This window comes from Lynx rufus, unplaced genomic scaffold, assembly GCF_022079265.1.
Source record: "Lynx rufus isolate CCGP_SWC_20201006 ecotype Redwood Valley unplaced genomic scaffold, mLynRuf1.p SCAF_2, whole genome shotgun sequence".
Classification (NCBI taxonomy): Eukaryota; Metazoa; Chordata; class Mammalia; order Carnivora; family Felidae; genus Lynx; species Lynx rufus.
Window position 1 is genome coordinate 191,011,302 of NW_025814834.1, and position 14,068 is coordinate 191,025,369.

General features: G+C 42.9%; 1 protein-coding gene across 5 annotated transcripts in view; it reads right to left on the reverse strand.

The window, feature by feature from the left end:
* NFYC (nuclear transcription factor Y subunit gamma) overlaps positions 1-5,781 on the reverse strand; it is a 66,908-nt gene extending 61,127 nt beyond the window's left edge. Inside the window, exon 1 of one of the 5 annotated variants that reach the window (XR_006962627.1) lies at positions 5,589-5,779. The gene's annotated coding sequence lies outside the window, so the exon portion shown is untranslated. Of the gene's footprint in view, positions 1-5,588 lie in introns of all 5 variants that reach the window. The other 4 variants (XM_047082605.1, XM_047082603.1, XM_047082607.1 and 1 more) reach the window with 4 other exon arrangements.
* Positions 5,782-14,068: the final 8,287 nt, after the last annotated feature.

The window sequence follows — 14,068 nt, forward strand, 5'->3', positions numbered from 1 at the left end:
GACAACTTCTACAATTAGAAAAACAATTTTTTTAAGTTTATTTATTTTGAGAGAGAGAGAGAGAGATAAAGTGCAAGCAGGGGAGGGGCAGGGAGAGAATGCCAAGCAGGCTCTGTGCCATCAGCACAGGGCCTGATGTGCAGCTCGATCTCACAAACTGGGAAATCATGATCACAAACCATGAGATCATGACCTGCGCCAAAATCAAGAGTCAGACTGAGCTATCCAGGCACCCCTAGAAAAAGTTTTAAATGACTATAATGTAAATCTTTCTGGATTGAAAGATAAAACTGGTTGTTCTGATTTTAGTAATTATTGCTATTTGGCAAATACAGAAAAGTTCTCATCTCATCAAAATCATTACCACTTAGCACCCAAGAATGAACAGAGGCAATCAGGAGACAACCTAACTCTGAAGCAGAAGATACTACTGCTTTGTGCATTCATAAATAATACAGACTAATAATAACAGAGATCCACTATAAATCAGCTCCTAAATCACAACACCACAACTAAATTAGGTTATTTCTTTCATGTCAAGTGGTTGCTCCCCCACGTAGAAATCTTACTGTACATGAAAGAACGGACGATTACAAACGACCTCCTCATTGGGGAAGCTTTAACAGGCTGACAGATTTTATGCTGTTCTAAAAAGTGATGTGTTCCCTCACTTACTAAGGTCCACTTGGTGACAGGCACCTACCATATGCTGCTGTATTCATTTTTCAGAACTACTCTGTAACAGAGGTATCATTACCACTAATTTACATAGGAAGTAACTAAGGCTTAGACAGGTCAAGAATCTGACCCCGAGCTCACACAGAGGGTAAACGCAGACAGAATTCTTTCCCAGGTCTGACTCCAGCGTCAGCAACTACACTACCCCCTCCCAATGGCATTTTTTGGCCAAAGTATTTTAAATCCACTTCTTCCTATGATTAATCTACTTAAATTATGTTAGGTACTTTGAGTCACTGGGAAAATACTAAAATGACCTTGTAGCCTTCCTAACTAGTCACAGCACATGCATGAAAAACTGAATAAACAAAATGAAAAGAGACTGGAAGACATCAGATAACTCACAATAAGTCTGCTTTGAGCACAAGAAACTGAATGGAAAAGAACAACTTGCTGGCTAAGGAATGTTCTTCCTAGGTTGTATGCCTGAGGCTGGAATAAACCTCAAGAAGGTCATTTGTATCTTTAATAATGTCCTCTGCCATTCTCCTTCCTATGAATGAGGCAAACTTGTCAAAATATAAAAGGGCCTTAGAGTCATCCCTATCATCAAGCCAATGTTTCCACGGAAGAGGCAATACTGTCCAGTGGAATGAGAATGGTCTGGGAATCCAACAATCTGGGTTACACCTGGCTCTCCCCTTGCCAAGCCAAGTGACCTTGTCAAGGTCATCACACTCTAGGGCCTCAGTAAAAGAGTACCTGCCTGAAAAAAACTGAAGGTCACTTCCTGATCTAAGATGCAGGAATTTTTCTTTTCTCATAAGATTTTAAGGTGTCAAGAAAACACAGTTTAAGAGTAAGGGTTCCACAAATTTCGTAGGAATTAAGTTATAGACCTAAGTTTGAATCTGAGCTCTGCCACCTTGTGTGACCTTGAGCAAATTACCTAACCCTTCAGTTTCTTCACACACAAAAATAAAGGTGGTAATAGTGTCCACCACATACAGAGTGTGGATAATATATACAATACATTTATAACCTAGCTGGTGCAACATAAGCACTCAATAAAAGTTAGTAACTAACTATATCATTCCTGAGTTTGATTCATAGATCCTTAATGGCTCAGTACCTCTAAACTAAAAGAGATATGAATTTCAAAATTGCCTCAGAGACACCTAGCATGGCTCCTCATTTCACTTTGCCTCTGCATCTCTGTAAATGAGGTTAAGAAACCCTGTATCTTTTCTAGTACAATGAATCAGTTTTGACCAAATGGAAAATATGTACACATAAATGAGGTAACAGAATTATGTTATAAAAATTTAGGTAACAAGACACGAACACAGTCTGTTAAGTATTAAACATTAGTATGATGTCTGCTTAGAAGACACAGCTGATGTTCTCAAGTTTTTACCATAAACTCAGACCTACTCAGACCTCCTGGGATTCCAGATTTTTAGGGTGCTCCATTCCAGATGATAACAAGGCCCAGCAACCGGCCATGGATGTAAGGAAGTTAATGGGAATGAAGGTGATCACCGTTGTTGAAGGGAAGGTAATTAAGAAATGCTTGCTGAATATGTGTATATTTGTTTTTGCAACCTTGTCTAGACTTACTAAAAAAGAACTAAGTCATGGATGCTGTAACATTCTTCATATTTGGCTAACTTAATGACTGAGCCAAATGAAGCTTGAGATGACCAATGTACAAAATATGGCAAGCCCTAATTCCCCTTGTATTTTAACTCTATCTCCTACACTGCAGTGTAATTGCAAATAAAAGGGAGGAGACCCTCACCTAATTGCATTAAGTCACAAAGTAACTCAGACTACCAAATCATTGGTCTCCCCTTGAGACCTGAATTATTTAAAGATTTCCATGCAAAATTGGGATTACAAATATTTTGTTGTATCCAGTTTTAATTTTACACATCATTCAGGATAAGCATATACTAGAATCACTATCCCACGGTTTGAGGAAGGCACTAGGCTTCTGGACAGATCCCAGTGTTTGGAGACAAACATCTAAAGTACTAGTGATATTTGAAAAAGCTCCCAGGTGAGTTCTTTATATACTTGGTAGTTCCTCACTCCTTGACATTAATCACTTCCATATATAGAAAAACTATGTCAGCAATATTCTGAAGACTGGTTTTAAAGAATGCAGATTCTTAAACTTTCTGTACATACTTTCCCCTATTATCTACCTGGCTTCAGAAAAACTCCAACAGTTTACTTTTTAATCTTTCTCTACACAATAAAAAACAAGAGATATGATTTAAATACCTAGTTGAAGAACCTAGATTCTACATGGCTCCTACCCTGTGGTCTGAATCTTTGAAACAGTACAACAAACTCTTGTTAATTATGTTCTCCTCACTCAATATGCTCCTAATTCCCAGCAATCAAAGAAAGATGATCCACTTTGAAATACAATGCTATCTACCAAGGGCACAATGTATACACTGTATGTTAGCTAACTTGACAAATTATATTTTAAAAAATAATAATTACTAAATAAATAAATAAATAAATAAATAAATAAATAAAATATAATGCTATCTGGAAGTTTGACTAATCAGGTTTATACTGATAACATGACACAGCAGATAACACTACAGGCTTTGCCACTGGGCAACTTGGATATGAATCCCAGTTCAACCACACAGACACTGGACAAGCTACACAACCTCTCTGATCCTCAATTTTCTCATCTGCAATATGCAAATGATAATGCCTACATAATAGGAAATATGTGCCCCAAAATGTCAATTCCCTTCCTCTACTACTTTCCTCTTCTCTCTTGAAAATGTTGTTGCATTCACAAATTGACCACATTTGAAAACCAGAAAAGTTTCTTGAAATTGGTATAAAAACAGATTTATAGCATCTATCTGAAACTAGAGAGGACCACCTAACATAGACGAGGAAAAACAAATTAGGGAACAGAGAAGTTTAACACAAATGTGTTTCCACGATCCCTAAACCTTGGGAAATGCAAATGTAGAACAATTCAAGTCATAACAATAAATTGGAAAATGATAAAATACCTCCAACAAGCTTACTCTAACAACTCTTGATTAGAACAAAAGTTTTGTGAAATACAAACCAGAAAGTGTTGACAAGTCCTGTTACTCAAAACGAGATGCAAGGAACTGTGTACTAGTTTATTCTCAAATCTGCTTATTTCTTTAAAAAAAAAATTTTAAGTGCACAGGAAGATGAGTGTAATTTTTAGGTATATATAAAAGAAAAGAGGGGCGCCTGGGTGGCTCAGTCTGTTATGTGTCTGACTTGGGCTCAGGTCATGATCTCACAGTTCATGAGTTCCAGCTACACATCAGGCTCTGCACTATTAGTGTTTGGGATTTTCCCTCTCTTTCTGCCCCAACCCCACTTGCATGCACTCGCTCACGCTCTCCCTCTCTCTCAAAAATAAACTTTAAAAAAAGAAAACAAATAAGTCAAGGTCCAGGATCTCTGTTAAGCTCTCTTCCACTAAAGAGATACCTACCAATATCTATTCAAACAAATACCAAGTATCTAATATCTGCCAGCAAGTGTAGCTTTAGAAACTCAGCCCTGACCTATATCCTTCCCAATACAAGAAAACTTTATATAACATTACAAAATCAGCCGCATGGTCCTGAGACCCAATAATCTATAATTATTCCCTTACTATAATTCCCAAGTCTGAAAATGTTCCCCCAATGCTTCGCACTTCCTCATTCTTATAGATGTCACTACCTCATGCCCCTGCCTCTTAGACTTGCTGAAGGCCCAGCGCACTGGTCCAATAGGATCCACCTCTCGGGCTGGGTCTGTTTATTTTCTCCTCATATCACATCCCAGGTCTGGTAACTCTGAAACCTCGGTTTCAATGCTATCACTCTCCAGCAAAATTCTTGATCTCATCCTATCCTTTACATAGGTCCCTAAGGCCCAGATGCCTTTTTTCCTATACCACGCCCTCAGACCTGACATCCATGGACATCAAAGTCTTTCACAAACTGTGTTAAACTCCAGTCTATCTTAACTGTAGAGAACAAACTGATGGTTACCAGGGGGAAACAGGTGGCGGGGGGGGGGGATAGGTGAAACAAGTGATGGAGATTAAGGAGTGCACTCCCCACCACGAGCACTGGGTGTTGGGAATTGTTGGATCATTACGTTATACACCTGAACTAATGTAACACTCTATGTTACCTATACTGGAATTAAAAAACAAAAACAAAAACACCTCCAAGTCTAGCACTCTTGGATCTCAAAGACCGTCTCAGACCCTAACTCAGGTTTCAGCGTTTCCAAGCATGGCACCCTTGGGGCTTGTACGCCTCTCTATAATGGGCCACGCATGTTCCACGGAGTGTACCTCTGGAGTTAGGAGTGCCTCCCACTTCGGGCCGTGCACAGGCTAACCCCACAGTACCTGCCAGACCATCACCCTGTTTCCCCGTTAAGGTCTCTAGACTCGCCCCCGGCCTCCACCCCACGCCTGCACCGGAGGGGGTCACCGCCCTGCCGTCCGAGCCCGAGACGCGCGCATCCCCGCAGCCTCCGACTCCTTCATCACCCCCCAGGCCCGAGCCAGCGCGACCAATAAGGTGCCAGGTCCGCGGCCTCCCCGCCACCGACCAATCACGAGCGAGCCCCCCCGCAGTCGCCTTCCGCCAATGGGAGAAAGCCCGCGGGCCGGGCCGACGAGGCGCACGGACCCCAGGAGCGCGACGGCGGCGACAGCGGCGGGCCTGGCGAGAACACAACATGGCGGCGGGCAGGCCGGACCGAACTACAGCGGCAGCCGCGAGAGGGAAGTGAGGTCTCCGCCGAAGGCGGGAAGCGCTGCCCCTCCCCCCGCCGCCGCTCGCCTCTCACCCTCCCTCCCACAGACGCTCCCGCACACTCACACGCCTCTGCTCAGGAGTCCAGGGAAGAGCAGGAGCCGCCCCCGCGCTCCTGCGGAGTCAGGCAATGCAGAGGCCTGGGCACGGCGGAGGGGAGGGGGAAGCGTGCGTCACGGAGAACGGAGCGCGCGCGAAGCGGGGGCACAAACAAGATGGCGGCCACGCCGTTTGCACCGTCTCCCCCCACCTTCCCCTCCCCCTCCCTTGGCGCCTTGACTCCCAGTATCTTGAAGTGCGCAGAAGCTGGGTTGTTTGAAATCTCGCGAGAATTAGGAAGGGGCGACGACCTGGGGAGGCGGAATGAGATCAGAGAGCCTTCTGACCCCACCCCCTTCTAGGGGACCCGGAGGCGTTGCCTGGTGACTTCCACAGGGTGTTCTATGCTTGGCGTTTGATGTGGTGCGCACCCTTGAATGTTAGGAAATACGTTTTTTTTGGTTTTTTGGGTTTGTTTAATTTGGAAGGAAAGAGCTGGGGGGACGAAGGACGACACGGGGATGCCAGATTACGTGCGCCGGTAAAGAAGATAGCTACCAGTACCATGAAAAGGGATTTAACACCAAAACTGTAAAATGATATACTCCAGAGTAAAGAACAGCACATCCCAAGAATTGTCGCTGGTAACCTTACGTCGACATAGACACTGCTTTTCTCATTTAAATGCAGTTTAAAACTTCATCAAGACGATTGAAAACCCCAGTTACAATGGGCATTACATCTTTTTAGCTCTTTCATCTCCGCAACCGCTTGGTCCCAAGGCGTTAGTATTTCTATTTTACAGATGATAAAACTGATGCTCAAAGGGTTAAGTGACTTGATCAAAGTCCCACAGCTATTAAGTGTCAAAACTCAGTATGAGTAGCTCCAAAACTTGTCGATAAATTCACCAAATACGTATGGAATGGGACTATCTACATTGAACCAATGGGTTAGGTGTAAGCACAGAGACAAATGAAACTGCTGGTGCTAGTGGTTACCTTAAATTTTATAAATGACCTTGGAGCCTTTCTGAGACTTGGGTTGCAGGGGTCTTCAACATTATAATCAACACACTATTATTATTTCTTCCCTTTGAGTGTATGGCCCTGGTGATAAAGGTGTTGAGCATACTGGAATAAGCCCTTGACTTGAATTCAGGGAAATTGTTTTCAGATCCAACCTGAATAAATCTCACTTCAAGCACTCAATAAATATTTGATGAATGAATGAACAAAACCTAACTAGCTATACGACACCTGACTTCACTGAGTCTCAATTTCTTTGTCTGTAAAATGATCTAATTCCTGTCTCCTGGGAGTGTTGGTTGGGGAGATTGAATGAAATAGTGTAAGGGAGAGTGCTTCACAAATTGCAGAAGTGTCATAAAGAAGTTAGTGATAATGATGACATTTTCAGACATGAGAAATGGCATTAAAAATTCAAAACAGAGATGGGGCGCCTGGGTGGCTCAGCTGGTTGACCATCTGACTTCCACTCAGGTGATAACCTTACAGTTGGTGAGTTCAAGCCCTGCACCAGGGCTCTTTGGGTTCAGCACAGAGCCTGCTTCAGGTCCTCCATCCCCCCCCCCCCCCCGCCTCTCTGCCCCTCCCCCACTGGCACTCTCAATCTCAATAAACATTAAAAAAAAATTCAAAACAGACCCAAAATAAATACTATGTTAAGATGGTACAGAGATGAGCTCAGCTAATGGGAAAAAGCTAAGTGAGACTTTCTACAAATACTTATTAAGTTAATTATTGCATATACTTTGTTGCAAAAGATGTAAAAATGTGTAGGAATGAGCACAAATTAGTGTTATTAGATATTGTTATAATGAAGTATTGACAGCACATAGGGGCTTCAGTCAGTTTCCCTCCAAGAGCCTGGAAATCAGGTTGCCCTCAGAATTAAACTAATAAGAATTTACATAGTGGAGGAAATCAGCCAAAGGTGATTATAAACATTTAACTACAAGTAGTGCTCAAGCATTGATCTAGCAGATTTGCAGTCCATAAACTGTCCTGGAGAGAGCTTTCTGTGCTAGATATTAACCCTTTAGTTGCTAATTTGTGAGTAGTAGTTCCCAGGAGTGGGGAGTTCTCAGGAGGCTTGGGACAGCAGGCATTAATCAGTACAAAACCATTTCACTATTCTGATAGTATTATAACTGGTACCAGTCATACTGGTGCACAAGCTGAATACTAGTCCTTGTTGTAGACTATTATTATCAATATTCTCTGCCCCTGCCTTTCTAAAACCCTGCCTATCTGGTCTGTCTGTCCCTGGGAGATTATACTTCTCACACTAATGTCATGAAGCTTGGTGTTACTTTGGTCAATGAAATATGCAATGACATGAGCCACTTCTGAACAGAAATAAATGGGCCATCTAATGATTCCGCCATATTGTTTTTCCTCTGCCATGAGAGCAGCATGTCCCAAATAGAACTGCTTCTCCAGGGTTGGTCCCAGAACGAAGATGTGCAGAGCCACAGCTGATGTACATGACCTGTAATGTAAGGTGAGTGAGAAATAAACCTTTGTTGCAAGCCACTGAAATAGGTTTAGTTGTTTGTTTCCGTAGCATAACCTAGTTAGCCTAAGCTGACTAATACAACCCTAAAATTAGCTATCTGTGGCAGTAAGCCAAGAGTTTCTCTACAAACACGATCAAAAAGCAAACCAAACTCCGGGCCAGGTCATACAGGAGGAATCTCATGAAAGCAAATGTGACTGTAATTTAATAAATAGATGCTTAGTCAATCTTATCAACCAATCATTCTATATCCTATTTGGAGAGATTCTGTGAACCAAAGGGCTTAATCAGCCATGACAGCCCAAAACCGGGCAGTCACAGAGGCAAACTTTAGCATTGCCCTTCTACGCCCTGCCTCAGTCAAGCTGACCTAAGCGTTAGGATTTCCTTGTCCGTGTCATCCCTATAGTGGGTGAGAGTATCTCAGGCTGCCTCAGCTAAGAAAAGATCAACGTGCTTCCCTGGTGTGATTGCTCACCCAGCAAACGTCTCACCTGTGGGGACAGAATTTAGTGACCTGCTGCCTAGAGGATCTCAGTTCTTTTGATAATGACATTTTTTATTATAAATCAATCTATTGGATTCTGGCTTATGTAACTTCCAGTCTCTGTGAACTTAGTGGATCCAGGAGCCCCCTTGAGAGATAATTCCCCTCTGTTTACTTATTAAAATCAGGGTTCTGAATTTATAAAGTTGAAGACCAGTTCTGGGATGTTGGTAAATTCCTTTAAAGTTGTAGCACTGTAGAGGGACCTGTCTAGAGTGCCAGCTAGACTACCCTCAGCTATACCTCTATCTCCTTGTGTGCCTTCTGTGATCCAAAAGGGGCGCCTGGCTGGCTCAGTCGGTTGAGTGTCCGACTCTTAATTTTGGCTCAGCTCATGATCTTGCTGTTCATGGGATGGAGCCCCACTCAGGTTCTGCACAGATAGAATGGACCTGCTTGGGATTCTCTCTCTCTGCCTCTCTCTCTCTCTCTCTCTCAAAATAAATAAATAAACTTTAAAAAGAAAAGGAAAGCAGTGTTAAAGACAGACATAATTCACAAGCTGTAGGAGTTCAAAAAAGGGAGTGATTACTTCCACGTAGTATGAAACAGGGAGGAGTTCGGGAAAGATTTGCAAGGATGTGACCTTTGAAGGGGGTCTTGAAAAAAATGAGAACTAGGGGAAGAGCATGCCCTTTGTAGGTGGCCACTGGAGCAAATATAGGAAGCAGGAGATCACTTGAGGAAACATAGAGTAAGAGGAAAAGGAAGAAGAATCATCTGGAAAGTTACATATGGTCAGATTAAGGTTCTTGGGTTTTATTTTCTGCTAAGTAGAGTTAGTGTGGAATTTTGTTTTTGTTTGTTTCACCACTTTAGCCATTTTTAAGTATATAGTTCATTGACATTAAGTACATTCACATTGTTTTGTAAATATCAGCACTGTCCATCTCCAGAATTGTTTCATCACCCCCTGTTGAAACTCTGCACCCATTAAACAATAATTCCCCATCCTCCCTTCCTCCAGCTCCTGGTGACAACTGTTCTGTTTTCTGTCTCTTTGCATTTGACTATTCTAGGTATCTCATGTAAGTGGAATCATTCAATATTTGTCCTTTTGTGTCTGGCTTATTTCACTTAGCGTAATGTATTCAAAGTTAATCCATATCACACCAAAATTTCATTTCTGTTTATGGCTGAATGTAGTATTTTGTTATGTATATATAACACATTTTGTTTATCGTTTATCCATAAATGGACATTTGGGTTGTTTCCATCTTTTGGGTACTGTGAATGATGCTGACTATGAATATTGGTGTACAATTATCTGAGTCTCTGCTTTCAGTTCTTTGGGGTATATACCTAGAAGTGAAATTTCTGGGTCATATGGTGATTCTGTGTTTAATTTTTTGAGGAACTGCCAGACTGTTTTCCACTGTGGCTACACCATCTTCCATCAAAACTTCAAAACTTCCATCACCATCAAAAACTTCCCAGTGATAGAAGTTTTTACAAAGGGATTGAAATGGTCAAAACTGCATTTAAAGACAATCTGGCAGAGGTAACAAGATGGAATGGGATTGTAAAATGACCACTGGAGACTTTCACAGTAGTTCAGGCAAGATGCAATGAGCTTCTGAATACATCAGTAGCAGTGAGAATGGAGAGAAGAGTGTACAAGTGCAGAGGTGACATTTCCAAGGTAGGATTGGAAGGACTGGAGAACTGATTGACTATTTCAGGGGACAGGGGAGAGGGGATCAAGAGGTGTTTAATATGACTTCTAGCTTTCACAGTTAGGAGGATGGTGGTCTCCAGATGAAGACTTCTGGACTTTTTCAGAGCATGGAGAAGTCACGGGTTCAGGTTGGAACAGGTAGAGTTTGAATTATACATGAGACATTGTAAGCTATAGGTGGACATTTGTTGTCTTGCCTGCTCATTGTCTTTGCCCTTTCAACTGAAATGGCACTGTACGTTTTTTCTTCTTTTAGATTGTAGAACCATCCTTCTTCATCTGCATGTAGTGCTGGGCTGGGAGAGTGTGTGGCCATGAGAATGCACTTTTCAGATCTCCAACTGGGAGAAGTGTAACTCCTCAGCAGCCCAGCTGCTGAGCTATGAAATCCATCACCCCTCTCTCCCAGGCTTCACTCCCCATGGGCTGCTCCTGGCCACTGACAGCCCAGCAGGAATTTCAGGACAGGATTTTTTTTTTTTTAGGATAAACGGATACTCTTCTGATGGGTGACTTTGGCTCAAGGACCCCTCAATGGCCTTGCCAGACTTTCCTTAGAACTACACTGCAGTCAGAGACCCTTCCACCTAGAACTCCTTCCTTCTCGCTCCTTCCTTCAGGGTCGGATTTGCATCACTATCTGGTGGTACTCAGTCAGTCTCTCTCAGCTTCTGCCCCATTTTCTCTCACAGGTGTTTTTCATAATAAATCCCTTGCATTTAATCCTGCCTCAGTATCTGATTCTCTGAGGATCTGAACTGGTATAAGGGGAAGAAGGATGGGCTATTTCCTTCCCCAGTGTTTCTTCCATATCCCGTCAGCTGTAGGGATAGGCATGTGACCCAGTCTGACTGATCTCAATGATCCCCACATCTTGGCCCAGTGCCTCTTCAGTCTCTCAGTGTGATTCAGTCTCAGACCATTAGTTATTTGGTCCACCTCACCCACAGGCATGGCTGATCAATTCTGAGTGAGGTCTCACAGCTCTGCTGCCTGAGGCCAGCTAATTGCAAACGTATATTCTCTGGCTTCTGCAAACTTCCAGACCCCGATGACACACCTCCTCACAGAACATGAGCTCTGGCTTCCCGAAGGGGCCAATGAAGCAACCTAGAAGTACAGGAGACTTCGTTACCCATAGGGCACAGTGATCACTGGGAGACAAGAGACAGGAAGTGGCAGGAGAGAACAATCCACTCTTTTCCTTCCTCTGATGGTCTGTTTTAAGGTGTAATTTCTCTATACAACCTGTCTAGAGACATTCTGCATGGCCAAGTAGGTGGGCCTCTCAAGAGAGTAGCTGTGTCTGTTCACAGCTCATTGTGAAGAAGTAACAAACGTTTGCTTGCATTGCTTCCCATCTTTTCCTGCTTCCCCCTCCCCTCATTCTCACTGCCCTGGAAATGTGCGTCCACAAAAGCCTTTGGCACATAATCCCTTCTTCAGGCTTTGTTTTCTAGGAACCCTTGCTAAAACAGGTCACAGTTTCTGAACAGATGGGCACATGACCCAAACTAAGCTGAGCAAAGCCTCTGAAAGATGTGAAGCATAGGTACAGTAGAGACAGGACGTTTCTTCTGGAGATCTTGAGCCATAAGGATCTGTGAGTGGCCATCATTTCTGCTTCATGAAGAGAGTCTGCCTGGGCATGAAGGGATCACTGAATTTTTATGTTATTTTATTTTATTTTCAATTTAAATAATTATATGCACTTAATGACTACACATTGGACAGCACAGACCTAGACTACTGGTCTGCTTGGGAAGGCAGTAGGGAATGGTGGCTAAAGCATGTGCTTTTGAGTCAGTCTACTCTGGGTTCGAGTCCCAACTCTAGTTCTTAGTAGTGTAAATTGAACAGGTTACTTAACCCCTCTGAGCTATAGAGGTGAAAGATGCAAAGAACAGTAAATGATATGTGATACCAGAAAGACCTGCAAAGGCACAAAAAGTCCACTGAATTTGGCAATTAGGAGACTGAGTAGATTAAGACAGAAAGTGTTAAAAGTGTGTTGGGGTGAAAACCAACCAGCAATTTATCTGTCTTTTGGACATCTGCTAAGTTTCTTTCCTCTGGAGGGGGATCCCAGGCAGGGAGAGACAAGAAACACAAAAATTTTCTCTTAATCCTGATGGCCCATGGGGAGTTGAGAACTGAAAGGCATGTCCTAAAAGTAGGGCTCCAAAGTCAAGCCAGAAACACAGAATCAAACGCTATCGGTCATTAGGTCTGGAGCCAAAGATGGGGTTGTCTAGACCAAGGAAGCCACAGGTAATGAACATCTCCTATACATCCCCTCACTACATAACACTTACTATGTGACTGGATTGTGAGTCCTTCGAGGTTCAGGGCCTCGTTCATCTTGGTATCTCCAACACCTAGTCAGTTCCTGGCACCATAGTAGGTGCTTAACTAACATCTATAGAATGAATGAAATGTGAGTAAGTCAGTTGACTTCCTGATGCATGGTAGACACTCTATAAATATCAAGTACATCATCAGGGAAAAAAAAATCTGCAGTAAGAAGGTGGCCAGGGAATCCTTATTGGCTTGGAAACAGTTGGAAAGGTCCTTAGCATATTGCCTGTCACAGAGGAATTCATTGCTTAACAAGTGGTCACTATGGTAATTATTATTAGTGGGTGGGGGGAGGTAAGGTTTTGTATAAGGATGGGAAAAGGCCTTAATCATAAGAGCTAACACGTATTTATCTAATTTAATCCTTAAGCCAGCTTGATAAGGTAGGTTTTATTAGACTAATCTTACAGATGAGAAAACTTAAAGAAGAGATGTAATTTATCCAAAGTTAGCCAGCTCAGAAATGGCAGAGCTAGTATGGAACTTGAGCTTACCACTCCAGATTCCAGGCTCCACCAACAAAGGAAGGAGCAGGATTCTCAAAAGTGGGGTTTAAGGAAGGCAGTTCTTGAGTCAAAATTTGCTTGTGATTTCAGGACACCTGGGTGGCTCAGTCAGTTAAGCGTCCAACTCTTGATTTCAGCTCTTTGGTCTCACGGTTGTGAGACTGAGCCCCATGTTGAGCTCCACACTGGGCATAAAGCCTGCTTAAGATTCTCTCTCTCCCTTTCCCTCTGCCCCTTCCCCACTCAACCTCTCTCTCTCTCTCTCTCACACACACAAAAAAAGTTCACTTCTGATTTCTGTCTGTTCACATAAATCGTGATGCCTTCTTCTCCTTTCCATGCCCACTACTTGCCTTCTTGACAGAGTCCTCATCCCTCTACTGAGTCCACCTCTAGGCCACCCTTCTTCTTCCTATCCCATTTAACCATATCTGGGTTGACTTAAGGAAGTGGCTATTGAAATGGGATCGAAGGGGACTTGAGAGACTCGAGAGTTTAGAGAGAGACTCTAAAGAAGAGAGACTCTAGGGGCACCTGGGTGGCTCAGTTGGTTAAGTGTCTGACTCTTGATTTTGCCTCAGGTCGTGATGTCACATTTCGTGACCAAGTCCTACATCGGGCTCTGTGCTTACAGTGCATAATCTGCTTGGAATTCTTTGTCTTCCTCTCTCTCTCTGCCTCCCCGCCCCCCTCACTCGCTCTCTCAAAACTACAAAAATTTAAAAATTAAAAAAAAGAGAGAGAGAGACTCTAGAGCAATTTTATAAACTCAACATTCCAGTAGACAGGCAGAAATTGGCAATGCAAAAGAGAATAGCTACAGAGGTAAATTCCTGGTATTCTTGTGTCAGGTTGGAGAGAGGTTCACCTCCAATAA